This window comes from Leuciscus leuciscus (genome assembly GCF_965113295.1).
Source record: "Leuciscus leuciscus genome assembly, chromosome: 12".
NCBI lineage: Eukaryota > Metazoa > Chordata > Actinopteri > Cypriniformes > Leuciscidae > Leuciscus > Leuciscus leuciscus.
The window spans coordinates 33,378,137-33,391,734 of NC_138736.1; the positions used below are offsets into that span (position 1 = coordinate 33,378,137).

At 36.7% G+C, this 13,598-nt stretch overlaps 1 protein-coding gene across 2 annotated transcripts in view; it reads right to left on the minus strand.

Moving 5' to 3' along the window:
- The window catches only part of jupb (junction plakoglobin b), a 76,351-nt gene that overhangs the window by 60,104 nt on the left and 2,649 nt on the right, over window positions 1-13,598 (minus strand). The window contains exon 2 of one of the 2 annotated variants that reach the window (XM_082186178.1): window positions 8,739-8,803. The exons of the other annotated variant lie outside the window; for it this stretch is intronic. The gene's annotated coding sequence lies outside the window, so the exon portion shown is untranslated. The remainder of the gene's footprint in view (window positions 1-8,738; window positions 8,804-13,598) is intronic. 2 annotated transcript variants of the gene reach the window in all.

Consider the following 13,598-nt stretch of genomic DNA (forward strand, 5'->3'; position numbering starts at 1 on the left):
TCACAATATTAATGTTTTACTGGATTTTTGTTCAAATAAATGCAGCCTTGGTGAGCACAAGATACTTCTTTCATAAAATTTTTTTAAAATCTTATCAACCCAAACTTTTTGTGCTCACTGCTTTTTATCAGCAATTCAATTTAAGCATCAAGTCCATAACAAAATGCCTTTTTGCACAAAATATTGACATTTCTTCAATTCGGTTACATACTGTTGTTCTGAATTCAACTTATATTTCAAGGCAGTGAAAAGTGACCTAACGCTTAAAATGCACTTGGCATCAGTTTCAGATTTAATTCTGCCAGGTCAGTTGAAGTGTGATCTCTCCCTTAAAATCAGTGACAGCACTTGAAGAGTTCGCTAACAGATACATATCGTCTTCCAGGTGCCAGTCTTCTTATCACTCTTGAAGGCTTTCTATAAAACACCACGGTCTCCTGCGGGAGCTACAAGGCCAAGGGCAATTTTACGGTATCTCTCGCAGAGGATCTCTGCTGATGTAGAGGTTACTTTTTCTCTCTTGCTAGCGCTATCTTCCCTCATTCCACTACATTAGCGTGCTACTGCGCTAATGCCGCAAGGACAATCTCCAAATTGAGCCCAGCAAAAACGTTTGACAGATAACACTAAAAAAAAAAAAAAGTAGAGGGAGAGAGTTTGAAAAAAATGAACCCTCTCAAACCGGCCGACACTAACTCAGCTAAAAATAAGCATTATGGTAACGCGGTGACGGAAAATGCAAATGTAGCCGCTAATGAAATTTGGCTGCTCATTTCTTGGCAAGGTTTGGAATTAAAAAGATTTAAGACAGAGGGAGAAGAGGAGATAGAAATGTACAAAAATAATGAACGAAAATGACAAAGGGAGGAAGGTACAGAGGAAGCAGGCGAAGAGTTATTGAGCCGTGAACAACAGAGACGTACTCAAAAGAAAATGAGGCTATTTATTAAGAAATAGAAACATGAAACCAGAGGATCCATCAGTTACCTAGGAGCTCCGGTGGAAAGTCTGCACAGTTGGTGCTGTAATTGCCAGTGTTTGCTATTGCATATTACCATATTATTACTGCAGTATGTACTATATACTTCAAATCAAAATATATAGTATATACACAAAGGGCTACTATCAGGATTAACGCAGTGAAAAATTAGCGCTGAAAAGGCGTGAACAGTTAGTTTTGCGGCTGACCTTATTGCATATGCATTTATAGGAGTTTCCCTTTTAGACACAAGATTTATGGGAGGAGAGTTTTTAAATGAATCACACAAGGTGATTTACTAAGGTTTATTACTTGTATTTGCGCCATTATTTACCGCCCAGAAAAAAACGTGTTAAACGAGACGCTAATTTGCGCTGCTCTTGGCCGATTGCGTTGGTCATTATGGAAATGATCCGGTTGCGTCTGTTCTTTCATTTGCGTGTCGTCAGTAGATCACGCACAGAACTTTCCTCTCCCATCTGCACTTTTATGGGATTGTGCTCTCATGCTAATTTGCCCTGTTTAGTAAATCTGGCCCGTTGACTTAACTTAAAATTATAAGGCAACTTGCTGCACAGATTTTTTGAGTTGACTCAACCAAAACATCTCTATAGTTGAGTTGACTCAACTATAACATCTCCAGTTGAGTAAACTCTATTAGTTGAGTCAACTCAAAAAATCTGTGCAGCAAGTTGCCTTATAATTTTAGGTTAAGTCAACTTTTCTTTTTTTACAGTGTAGAGCGCAATACTGTACCCCACAATGCAATGCTTTCAACTTCACCTTCCCATTTCCAGTGTGACAAATTAAAGTAATATCTCTTTCTTGACTCATTATTTGATCAGGCTGCAAAATGTGAAGACTTTTTATATAAAATTATATAAAAATGCAAAATAATTCCAATAACTGGATGCTACTCACATACATACAACATTAAATCATGCGACAATAACGTGTGACAATAAGTACAACACGTACTACTAAAAGGCAATGTTATTTTGGAATAATGCACTTATTTTTTAATAACTAGGCAGTATACATTATATACTGTGTCATCCATAAAGCCTTTCCATTATCCAGAAAGAAAAACAGAAGACAAAGAGTTGATAGAGAGTGACAGAAAACAACACCCCCGAAATATTTTTTAAATCATGTTTGTTCCAGGGTTTGTTCCTAAATGAGCAGCTCTAAGTAACATGACAGATTTCATTCAAAGGAATATTTACAAATTGCTCAACTGAGACAGCACCGCCTGGGGAGATGATGTGTCGTGATCACCATAAATGTCTCTGTTAACCTATTAAAAGGAACGTTCCGGGTTCACAACCAGTTACACTGACAGCATCTATGATAATAAGGAAAATTATTTGGACTTTTTCGTCCCTCAGTTGTTTTCAAAAAGCAACAAATGATGGTGTACAGCCTATAAAACTTCAATACAAAACATGTTAACAGAAAACTAGCATGCTTAACTTTGGCTATAAAAAGTTAAATCCACTTTTACTTCCCCTTGCAAAAAAGAAATACACTTTATCATATATTTTCTTAAGTACTTATTATTATGGACTTAATTAAATGTACTTCAAAAGAATATAATTATGTGCAAATTGAACATACTGTTTTCGGACACTTAATTGCATGTTATTTGTAATTAAATGAAAATGTGTTAGGCCTATTGTTTAAATTTATATCAAATGCAATTTGTTCAACTTCAGAGTGCTTTTAACATACTTAAATAGAAGTACATTTTTATATGTAATATCATAATTACGTCAATTACCTTTGAAATATGGTAAGCCGGATTTACTGACAAACATTTATGGAAAACTAAAATGTAATGTAATTTCTAATTTGACTTTCTATTTATTACACATTTCTAATGATAAGATTGAAATTTAGTAGATTTAAATTATATTTACTGTACATTAAATATCGAATAACACACTACAGATAAAAAAAAAAGTCAAGTACTTTACATGTGTTTTAGTATGTTTAATGTACACTTATTTTGATGTGTTGATGAGTTAAGATTATTCAATTATAATGATTCAAAATATACTTTAAGGAAAAAAATGATAATTATGTTCATTGAAAAGAATCAGCTCGTTCACAAATCAGACACCACTATCGCGCCTCTGAGCGGGTGACAGTAACAAGTACAGTAACTAAGTGAAAAATACTGTCACCTACCGGTGATATTATCGTGGCGCCTTTTCCAACGTGGTGACAATGAGGTTCATTTGATTAAATGAACCTCATTGGTTCTTGCTGAAGCTCAAACATGCTGCATGTGTAACACGAGAATGAACCTCATTGGTTCTTGCCAGTGCTTGAAATGGGGAAAAAAGGTGCCGGTACTCTCTTGCATTGGCAAATCATGACATTTGAGATTTGGAGTTATTGCTGGTACAACAACAATTTATTGTTATTTATTAACAACATAAATGTATTTAAACAAGTCGTGTGTGTGTGTGTGTGTGTGTGTGTGTGTGTGTGTGTGTGTGTGTGTGTGTGTGTGTGTGTGTGTGTGTGTGTGTGTGTGTGTGTGTGTGTGTGTGTGTGTGTGTGTGTGTGTGTGTGTGTGTGTGAAAAGTCTGCAAGTCCCAAAATACATTTATGGTGAGATTACTACATTTTATTTAATTAAATACATTTATGGTGAGATTAGTCAGTTTTCTGTCAGTGGTAGAGTACCGGCTACATGCGAGAAGTAGCGGTATGCAAGAAAAAGTGCAGGTACGCTAACGAGTAAAATGTAGATGTGCCGGTACTGCGTACCGGTGAGTACCGCCCCACTTCGAGCACTGGTTCTTGCTGAAGTTCAAATGTGCTGTGTAACACGAGAATGAACCTCATTGGTTCTTGCTGAAGCTCAAACGTGCTGCGTAACACGAGAATTAACCTCATTGGTTCTTGCTGAAGCTCAAACGTGCTGCGTAACACGAGAATGAACCTCATTGGTTTTCGCACGTCAAGTGAACATGCTTGAGCTTACGTTTACCACAACTGATGTGTGAGCTGATGAATGTTTGTTTATATATGAATAAAAGCCTAAATTCAACCTGTTCATCATACAAAGTGATCGTGTCTTTTCAGAAAATTTTGACTAAACCTCTCAATTCATATGGATTAGACAGAAAGCTCTCAGATTTCATCAAAAAGATCTTCATTTGTGTTCCGTAGATGAACGAAATTCTTACAGGTTTGAAATGACACGAGGGTGAGTAATTAATGACTTTAATTTTTGGGTGAACTATCCCTTTAAGATTTCAATAAACTGAAAAAAATTGGTGTAGGATTTACTTAGAAACAATTTTCAAGTAATTTTCAGAAATAATTACAAAGCAACGGCAAGTAACACATTGAATTGACCATGAAATTTTGAAGCAGAATGACCTAAATAGTATTTTCTTGTAAAACGTACTCCAATAATCTCGGGCTTGTTTACAACTTCGAAAAATCCTTTTTTTTTACAGTGTATAGTTCACATATAAACAAATATGTGAATCAGACTGCAAAGTTTAGGGTTCACCTAAACAGGACTGGACATTGGAAAATAGAATCTGAAATTAAATTGGATTAATTTGATGGATATTAGTGCATTATACATTATACATAAATCACTTTCTGTGATAATCAAGATTATAAAACAAATGCAGTCAATAGAGCTTAACTTGTATTAAATGCCTTGTCTTTACATTTTGATGCTGATTATTGACATAAAAGAGGTCACTATCATTATGGTTCCCCATGATGAGGACAATTAAGTCGCTATATTATTTTGGCATCACTTTAATCACTGGATGGATGATGCATTTTAATTGCTTAAATGAAAGTTAGTAAGGACACAACACACCATGCTGGACAATAGCATTCATTATCTGTCCTTCTGCAGAGCATGCCGCTGTCGTCTGTTGGCATACGGTGCCAGCCATGTTGTCTGACTGCCTTGGTCTTGCCAGCTTCACAGACACCGAGGCAGCGCCTGCCATACCAAAAAAGGCACTTCAAATTGGCTCTTTGATGCACTGAGACAGAAAAGTAGAGGAAGGGGGAGTGCAACAACGGTGGAGTGAGTTTTGGAATGGAGAAACGCTACAAGAAACATGAGAGAGGAAGAGAGTTTTCACTAGGGATGTGCAAAACTACACATTTTCTAAACGGACTAGCCAAAAGTGGAACTGTTTCCATCCGCAATTGCACATAGGCTAACATTTGAAAAATAGCACAGAACACAACCATTTAATAGTGAATATATTGTGCATAATCGACCATCCCTACTTTCAACAAGATTACACGTACTGAGGTAAAAATACATATATGCACGTTTAGGTTTGAAGAGAAGATGAGATAGTGACAGGAACAGACAAAGACGGTAATTTGGACAGACAGCTCTATCAGTATCGGAATGAATCTGAACGCAGCAACTACTACCACATTTTTATGCAGATCACTCTCCTGGAAACATGCAAATGCACATGCAAAAACACAGCGAGTGCACATTCAGTGATTCTCAAACATTTATGGAATTATTCTATATGCCAGTGCATTGGCCATTAAGAGATTATAGCAAACAGACTCCCTCTGGTTAAAGCTAATCATCACTGAACACTCGGCCACACTCTGAGTTTTTTTAATAATATGCTCAAAGCATAATAGAGATTTTAAAATGTCAAAACCAGAAAAGATGAGTCTCACTGCATTAGTTCGAATTCATTGGAATATGTTTAATTTTGCGCATTGAATAATAGTTTGTACAATGATCTAGGATTTACTTTGGGCTCTAATTCAATCAAAATGTATTTTATTTTACGTATTGCAGAGTGAAATAGGATATTCCTCAGTGAAAAGTCTTAAACATGTTTAAATATTACAAAAAATTAACTTTTCTTTATAATAATGTACACTGATGTGTCATCCACATGAAGATCAGAAACATTCGTTTAGAAAGCATATAGGGTGCATTTAGATTTCATTTGATTATGAGAAATAAAGTTACAACTTTGAGATATAAAGTTGAATTGTAAGAAATAGCTACAATTGTGAAGTTATAAAACAAATTTAAATAGTTGCAATTTTCACAGATTTGTAATTATTATTTTTTTACCTAATTAAAATAATAAATAAAGTTGCAACTGTGAGATATTAAAGGGATTCTTCAGGATTTAGCATTAAGCTTTGTATTAGTAGAAAACCTGTAGTATTTTCGCTTTCCGTGCTTTCCACCCTCATGTCCCCCTGAGACGAGAGATTTATGTATTTTTTGTCTGGAAAAAATCCTCCGATGACGCAAAAATCGTAATTTTGCATCATCGGAGGATTTTTTGGCCAGAGGCTAAAGACTACAGCCAGTAGGAGGAGCTGTCCTGCATGTTTTCAGCCCGCCCATAGAGGGAGGGATCTCACTCACAGAATGTACACAGTATCAGCCGTCTTTCTTTGGAAGCTAAGCTAGCAGGCTCTTGTTCTGTGGAGAAAGCTGAGTAGTAGGGGTTACCATCCTCTTTTTCCCGGACATGTCCGGCCGTCGAGATCGTCCAAAATGTCCGGGATTCGGCTTTTGCTTTCTGCAGTCGCCATTCATTGTTTACATGCACACCTTTTGTTTCAGTCTAACTGAATTCATTCCGATTGGTGAATCTGAATGTAGTGTTTACATGAACGCTAAACAAGTGATCGGTTGATGTGCGTTTTAACATTGCTAAGAAAATTCCCGCTCCTCCGTGAGAGATACGAGACCGGTGCGTCTCAGTAATGACGCCACCGGCCTCGCGCCGTTCTCCCGCGGCCCTCAGCCTCGTCCTGCTCGCCACAGTAAACATGATGAATGGCGACTGTAGAACGCAAAAGCCGAATCCCGAACATTTTGGGCGATCTCGAAATACCGGGCAAACTCGTCACGGAGACTCACTAGTAACCTAGCCTTCTTGTTTTCAACTGTGCTCTCTAACCGGTAGGCGTGGCTTGGGAGTGGCCTCCTAGGGCAGCGAAGCAAGTGCATTCTGGGAGTTGTTGTCTTTCATCCACATAAGCCAAAGATACATTTTCTGGCTTTTCTCAGTCTAGAAAGCTCCAAATTCAAAAATAATTTCACATTTCTTCTACATAAATGACCAATTTTAAATACACATTCATCTTTCCAGAGGTGAAGTATCCCTTTAAGTCAAATTGTAAGGAATAAAGTATCACTGCAGTTGTGAGATTGAAAAAAATAAACACAAAATGCAATTTCAGTTTAGGATTGCAATAATTATTTTGATTGATATTATTATTTTTCCCTAATTATTTACGAGAAATAAAGTTACAACTAACATATTAAGTCAAATTGTGAGAAATAATGTTACAGCTGTGAAATATAAAATATTTCAAATATTTCCTTGTAATTTCAAGAAATAAAGTTGCATTTTCACACAAAAAAATATTATTATTTTTACCTAATTAATTACATGACAAAGCTGCAACTGTGATATTAAATCAAATTGTATGAAATAATGTTAAAATTCTGAAATATAAAACAAAAATGAGTTGCAATTTCAAGAAATAAAGTAGTGAAAACTGTGAAACATTAAGCCAGTGTTTGAAATTACAAGTAAAATCTCAATTATGAAAAATAAAATAAGGCCCAATACATTTTTCCATCTGAGGTGGAAACAGGTTTTCATGATAGTCCAAGTAGGCTACAGTGAATATGTTTGTTCTTGGATTGCACTTGTAACTGTCAGTCACACAGAAGTACACAAGTCTACATATATTTCCTGCCAAAATGCAGCTGCCATAATCTCTCGTTCATGTTCCGAGTGATTTATTCAGTACTTCTGTTCTCTCATATGCGGTGCTATCTACCTCTCTCTTGTTCTTTCTCTCAGACATTCTCAAAAATTGTCACCTTCTTGCTCCTTTTTCCATCCATTTTTATCTTCCTCCAATTTTTCCCATCCATTGCTTCTCTGAGGCTGCCTTTCCTTTCCTGACGAACAAGATGGAAAAATAAATGGGGCCGAATTATAGCCTGAGATAACAGGAACTGTGCATGTACTCTTGTGTGTGCGAGTGTGTGTGTCTGTACGTGTGTAAGCCATGTAATAGCACCATTCTTCCTCGAGTCACACTCATGTACACATGAAATCAGCTGGGATCTCTCACATAGAAAACTACGAGAAAATATAAATGTGGTCAGAATGTATTTCACTCACAAGGCACATAATGACAAGTTTTGCCACGCCATCGAACATAAAACTGGGTCAGCCATCAAGGAGGACACGAGCCAAAGCTGAACAGATTTTTACATTATGTAAATGGTGCGTCTAGTTGAGACCACCAGCATTAATATAAATAGCTTGGTTCGTGTGGCACTTACCAAAAACGCAAATCATACATACGGTCGGACAATCATCAGCCACACGATCCCTTGCCTTTGCTCCTCTCTCGGTTTCTGTCACAAATACTTTATCCTTTATCCTCTGTGTTCTCTAGATCTATCTGTCCGCCTCACTCAAATCCTCTCACAAACATATTCTGAACCACAGATGCTCCGTTTTCACAAGCAATCCATTCAGAGCGAAAAAAACAGGGAGACTTTAAACTGATAAAATACAGTTTTCAAAGCAAGAACACAAGAAATGCAGTGGATCAGAGAAAAAACACAGCAAAACACATGAGTTGCTATTTTATATATATGCTATTTTTTATATGTTTTGTATATATAGCCTATAAAACAAAAATTCTCTATATTAGTGTGTCATTGTGAATGTGAACATACTCAGAAATCAGTGGATGCTTTGGGCCAGACTGATGCTCTGCTGGTGCTGGATGTCTACCAGAAAACTAGAGCAGAAATTCATCAGTATGTCAGTGTTTGGATGATGACGGACAGTATAACAGCCAGTTGTCCATAATACAAACAAAACACAAATTATAGTAAATAAATAACAGCATTAACTTACAACAAATATACACTCAAGTGTATTTTGCCAAATATTGAAAATATTTCCACTAGTGATAGCAAAGACGAGAGTAACAATAATAGGAAAGAAGGGTGAACGATATCAGGAAATTCTGTAAGCTAGACCTTGAACTGGTCAGGTTGTGTGATGAACACACACAGAATTAGCTATGCATGTGCATTGACCATCACTGCTAATACACACATGCACTCGTGCAATAAATACGAGAGGTCAATGGAAAAAGAAGAAGAGCAAGGGTTTGTGGGTGCTAAATAAAGGGGCAGCAATCTCTGAGCACGGACATTATGTCTAATGCAGCGTGCCAACATTCTCGTTCCTTCTTCTCCTATCAGCTCAAACAGATAAAACTAAAACTTTCAATGAAAGCATAAATTTAACCTCTTAATTGTCACCGATTGCTTTTTTAGTGCCTTTTTCCCTATCACATATTTTAGTAATCATCATAAATTAGGTATCATTTGAAAGCTTAAACACTCAAAATTCATCCTCTGAAAACCATTTTGAAATTGGACATTGTGTTACCATGGAAACGATACTTTAAATCCTTTTAGTGGGCTACTCCCCCTAGTGGGCAGTGCCATGTTTCATATTACAAAATTTATTTTAACTATGTTTGACTCAAAACTTTTTTAATCTTGACAAAACGCATATTGTCCGAAAGGCCTGAGACTCAATGTTCTATATTTGGTGACTGAAATGTATTAATTTGTTACTAGAGAACGCATCCAAAAAAAAATAAAAAAAATGTAATCTGGGTGTCGCCCGGTGGATATTTTGGGTATTACGCCAAAATAAAATCTCATAGGAACTTCAGTTTCAACTTCAAATTTGGAACACAAGACATATGGCTTTGATTTTATAACAATTTTAGAGTAACATTTTTTTTAAATATATATATTTTGTATCAAATAAAAATGCTTAGTACAGTACATTTGCATTACAGTCAACTTAATTTAATTTTTAAGGTCTTTCTCTTCAGCAATAATCTATCTTCTTTAAAAAGAGACCAACCTTAGGTCTGTATTCCAAAGTCTTCATGAATTACAACCACTTAAGTTAGTGCGTTTTCACATCTATGCTCAAAAAGGGGGGTTAAATGTTCATTAAATGTTTTCAGTCAGAGAATGTTTCTAATTGCTATTTTCTGCCATCCGAGTCTTGGAAAGAAAATAAATGCACACAGAACCAGAGCAGCAGGGCAGGTTTCCACTGACACCAGTGCCAAAAGAATGCCACGGCAGAAGACTCTGTCAAGCTCCGGCTGTAAAGAGCAGCAGGTGTCTCAGAGAAGGGCTGAAGGGGCATCGCTAGATTTCCATCACACCAGATGTGAGTGATGACTGAGAGCATAAAGGTGAAACCAGAGGGCAAACAACGTGATAACACAGCTCACTGTCTCTAGCTCTCTGTGCATTCATTCAACAGAGCACAACATAACCCTTTCATCATTAATAAGGATTAGTTTAACATGATTTTGAGAATGGATTTGCTATGGTTTAAATATCTATGATAATTAGGGTTCGCAGTCTATATTAGTTTTCCTGTGGGATTAGAGAGATTTGCATGTGTAGTGATAATGCACTGGTAAAATACTGTACTGTAAATAAATCAAATATATATATATATAAAAGCAAATGTTCATCAATCTAAATATGAAAAAAATCCTTAGCATACTTGAGTCTGCCAGCAAGGGGAAGAGGAATAAAGTCTCATAAACAACTGCTGTGAGAAATCAATGTTGGGTCGCCTGTATGGCCCATAGCGCTGGAATCATTGACATTATAGAGTGTCCTGTTGTTTTCTAGTTAATGCTGCATGAACGTGCGTCTGTGCATATTCGAAAATTAATCTGTCAGATCGGTTCATCATAACATAACTAATATTGTTATGAATATTATTATCTCATAAAATAACACTGGTTGAATAATTTTTGTAATAATAATAATAACTGTGAATCATCATATAATCAGAAATACTGCATCAATGTTTAAAATTAATTAGCATCTTGACTGGTTGTTTTGAACATGAACCAAATTTGTAATTGTTGGTTGTTTCTCAATTTTCTGCATTCGCTCTGTTGGAAACCTAGAACAGCAAACATTAGGCGGATATCATTGTACGTGAAGAAGCCGGCTAGTAAGTTGGCTCTGAACTCAAGCTTGGCCAGAAGTATCAATCGACCCGTCTGAATTTCCAGGGGCATCCGTGGCAAATGTTGCCACTTTAACAAATAAGAAAACCAAGCTAGAAAAGCAACACTGGCATCTGGGATGTCTGTGCACTTGCTGAGAGTAGATACCATTAAGCTATGTGTCAATCAATGCCACAAAACCCACCCATCAATTATGTGAACTTGACTTGAGATTTGCGCCGTAAATGTGATCCTGTTCAAATGTTGCTGATAATAAATAACTCCACATTACTAAAGCATGCACTGAAAGGTTTGTCTTGATACAAAGCAGACCTCTAAACCCCCGTTCACACCATCAGTGACTTGCAGCAACAAAGTGACCTGAACTCATGCAATCTAAGTGTCCGGAAGTCATTGGCTGCATCCGAATACGCATCATACTCTACTATATAATAGGGCGAAAAACAGTATGTGAAAGACTATATGTCCGAATTCACACTGTTCGTAAAACAGTAGGTGAAAAGTACCTGAATGACCTGGTACTTCCGCTGAGATTCCGAAGTGCACATCCAGTGGACACTTTACTATCCCATGAGCAGAGGTGGGTAGTAACGAAGTACATTTACTTCGTTACATTTACTTGAGTATTTTTGGGGAAACATTTTACTTTTAAAGGTGCATTGCGCAACTTTTCATGTTAAAAATACCCGTTTTCTAACCCATACATGCTTAAACAATTGCCTGATGGGCTGAATGAGCCCTTCTCTGATCACTGCGATTGTCTCTATAATCCTGTAGGCCTACAGTAAAATAAATAAGAGGGATTCGGGTCGGAATTTGAGACTGGGCGTGACGTCATGCGCGTTCACGGCACGCTCACCTGGCTATGTCTGGCAGGTTTGTGTATTCGCCGCCATTCTCCGTAGAAGATGGATTCTAAGAGACCGGCTTGTAGTTCATTTCAAACACCAACGCAAACTCCACGTAAGATGAAAAAAATAAAACTTTTGTCTAGTGCAAAAGACAACCTCTGGTTGCAGTTTCGCTTGCCGCCAGAGGGGGCATAGTTCTGCAAAAACTCAGAGACTTGCGCAATGCACCTTTAAGAGTAGATTTAAATGTGGGTACTTTAGAATACGAAATATTTTTTTCTGGGGCATGAGCAATGATTAATTTACTAATGAATCACTCTTTTGAGTCGATTCTGTTCAAAGACTTCATCAAACAAGTTGGCAGAACAGTCTAAATCAGTTTGCGAATCGGTTTGAATGATTTGTTCAGTTTCCTGCACGCACTGAATCGTCTGATTCACGGTTTCACACTCGGAGTCGTCACAGGAAGATTTAAGAACATCAAGAGCGTTGGATGAAGTGGCCGTGGACCTACAGTACAGTCAAGTGAAAGCAAATCTGCAAATGCATATTGTTTGCCAGAGATGAAGATCTTTATTAGTTGAACATCTTCATATGCTGTCTGTGAATGAATGATTCCACAGGACTATACATTCGATTTCATTTCATTCAGGTAATACATTTTACAAACAAACAGATTATTACGCCACGATACCACTACTAAAAGGTATGACCCAAACCAAAGGACGGGTAATGATTTTCGGGCTACAGATTCCAGAAATAATGATTGTCTCTTCCGTTTTTGTGGCAAAGATAGCCTATCTAATTATGAAAATAATAGTAATTTAAATTTAAATAATCTAAATAATAACATATAATTTATATTGTTTTATATTTATATATATTATTTATAGGCCTATATATGATCCGAAGTAACTAGCAACTAGCTATTTGAGTAGTTTTTTTTTTATTGGATACTTTTTTACTCTTACTCAAGTAACTATTAAGATTATTACTTTTACTTTGAGTAAATATTTCTATAAGTACTTGTACTTTTACTTGAGTACAGTTTTTGGATAGTACCCACCTCTGCCCATGAGGCCACAGGAGAGGATTTATGAATGGCAGTGAAGCATTGCAACTGATGCTGGTAAGTCACATGACAATGACTTCATGACAAATGAAGTACATCTGATTTACATTCATACTATAGACTGTACAATTATAGTGGTTGCAAAGTAATTACTTAATCAAAAGTACCTAGTACCTACTCAGAGAATGTGGATGTCATTTTCATAAAGAGTTTGTCATGCATTTGGGCAGTGAGGCTACCAGACTCCCATTAATAATTTATGGCCATGATATACTCATGGTAAAGTTCTTTTTCATTCTTTGCTTAGGGGTAAAAAGAAGTTTGAAATGCCTGTTCAGCCGTATACTGTCCCGACGTCACCTACTCTGATGAGAGTGCCGCTCAGATAAATATGCGCAGCACACTTTCCTTTAATAACAAAATAAACACCACAAAAATGACAGCGGTGAAAAAACTGTAGTTAAGAAAGTATCTGATCATAGCGATGTGGATATGTTTACAAAAACAATTCGGCACTTCAGTCTAGTCACGTCTCGTTTATTTAGGCCTATACATCACTTTCAACAATATACTGCTTTAA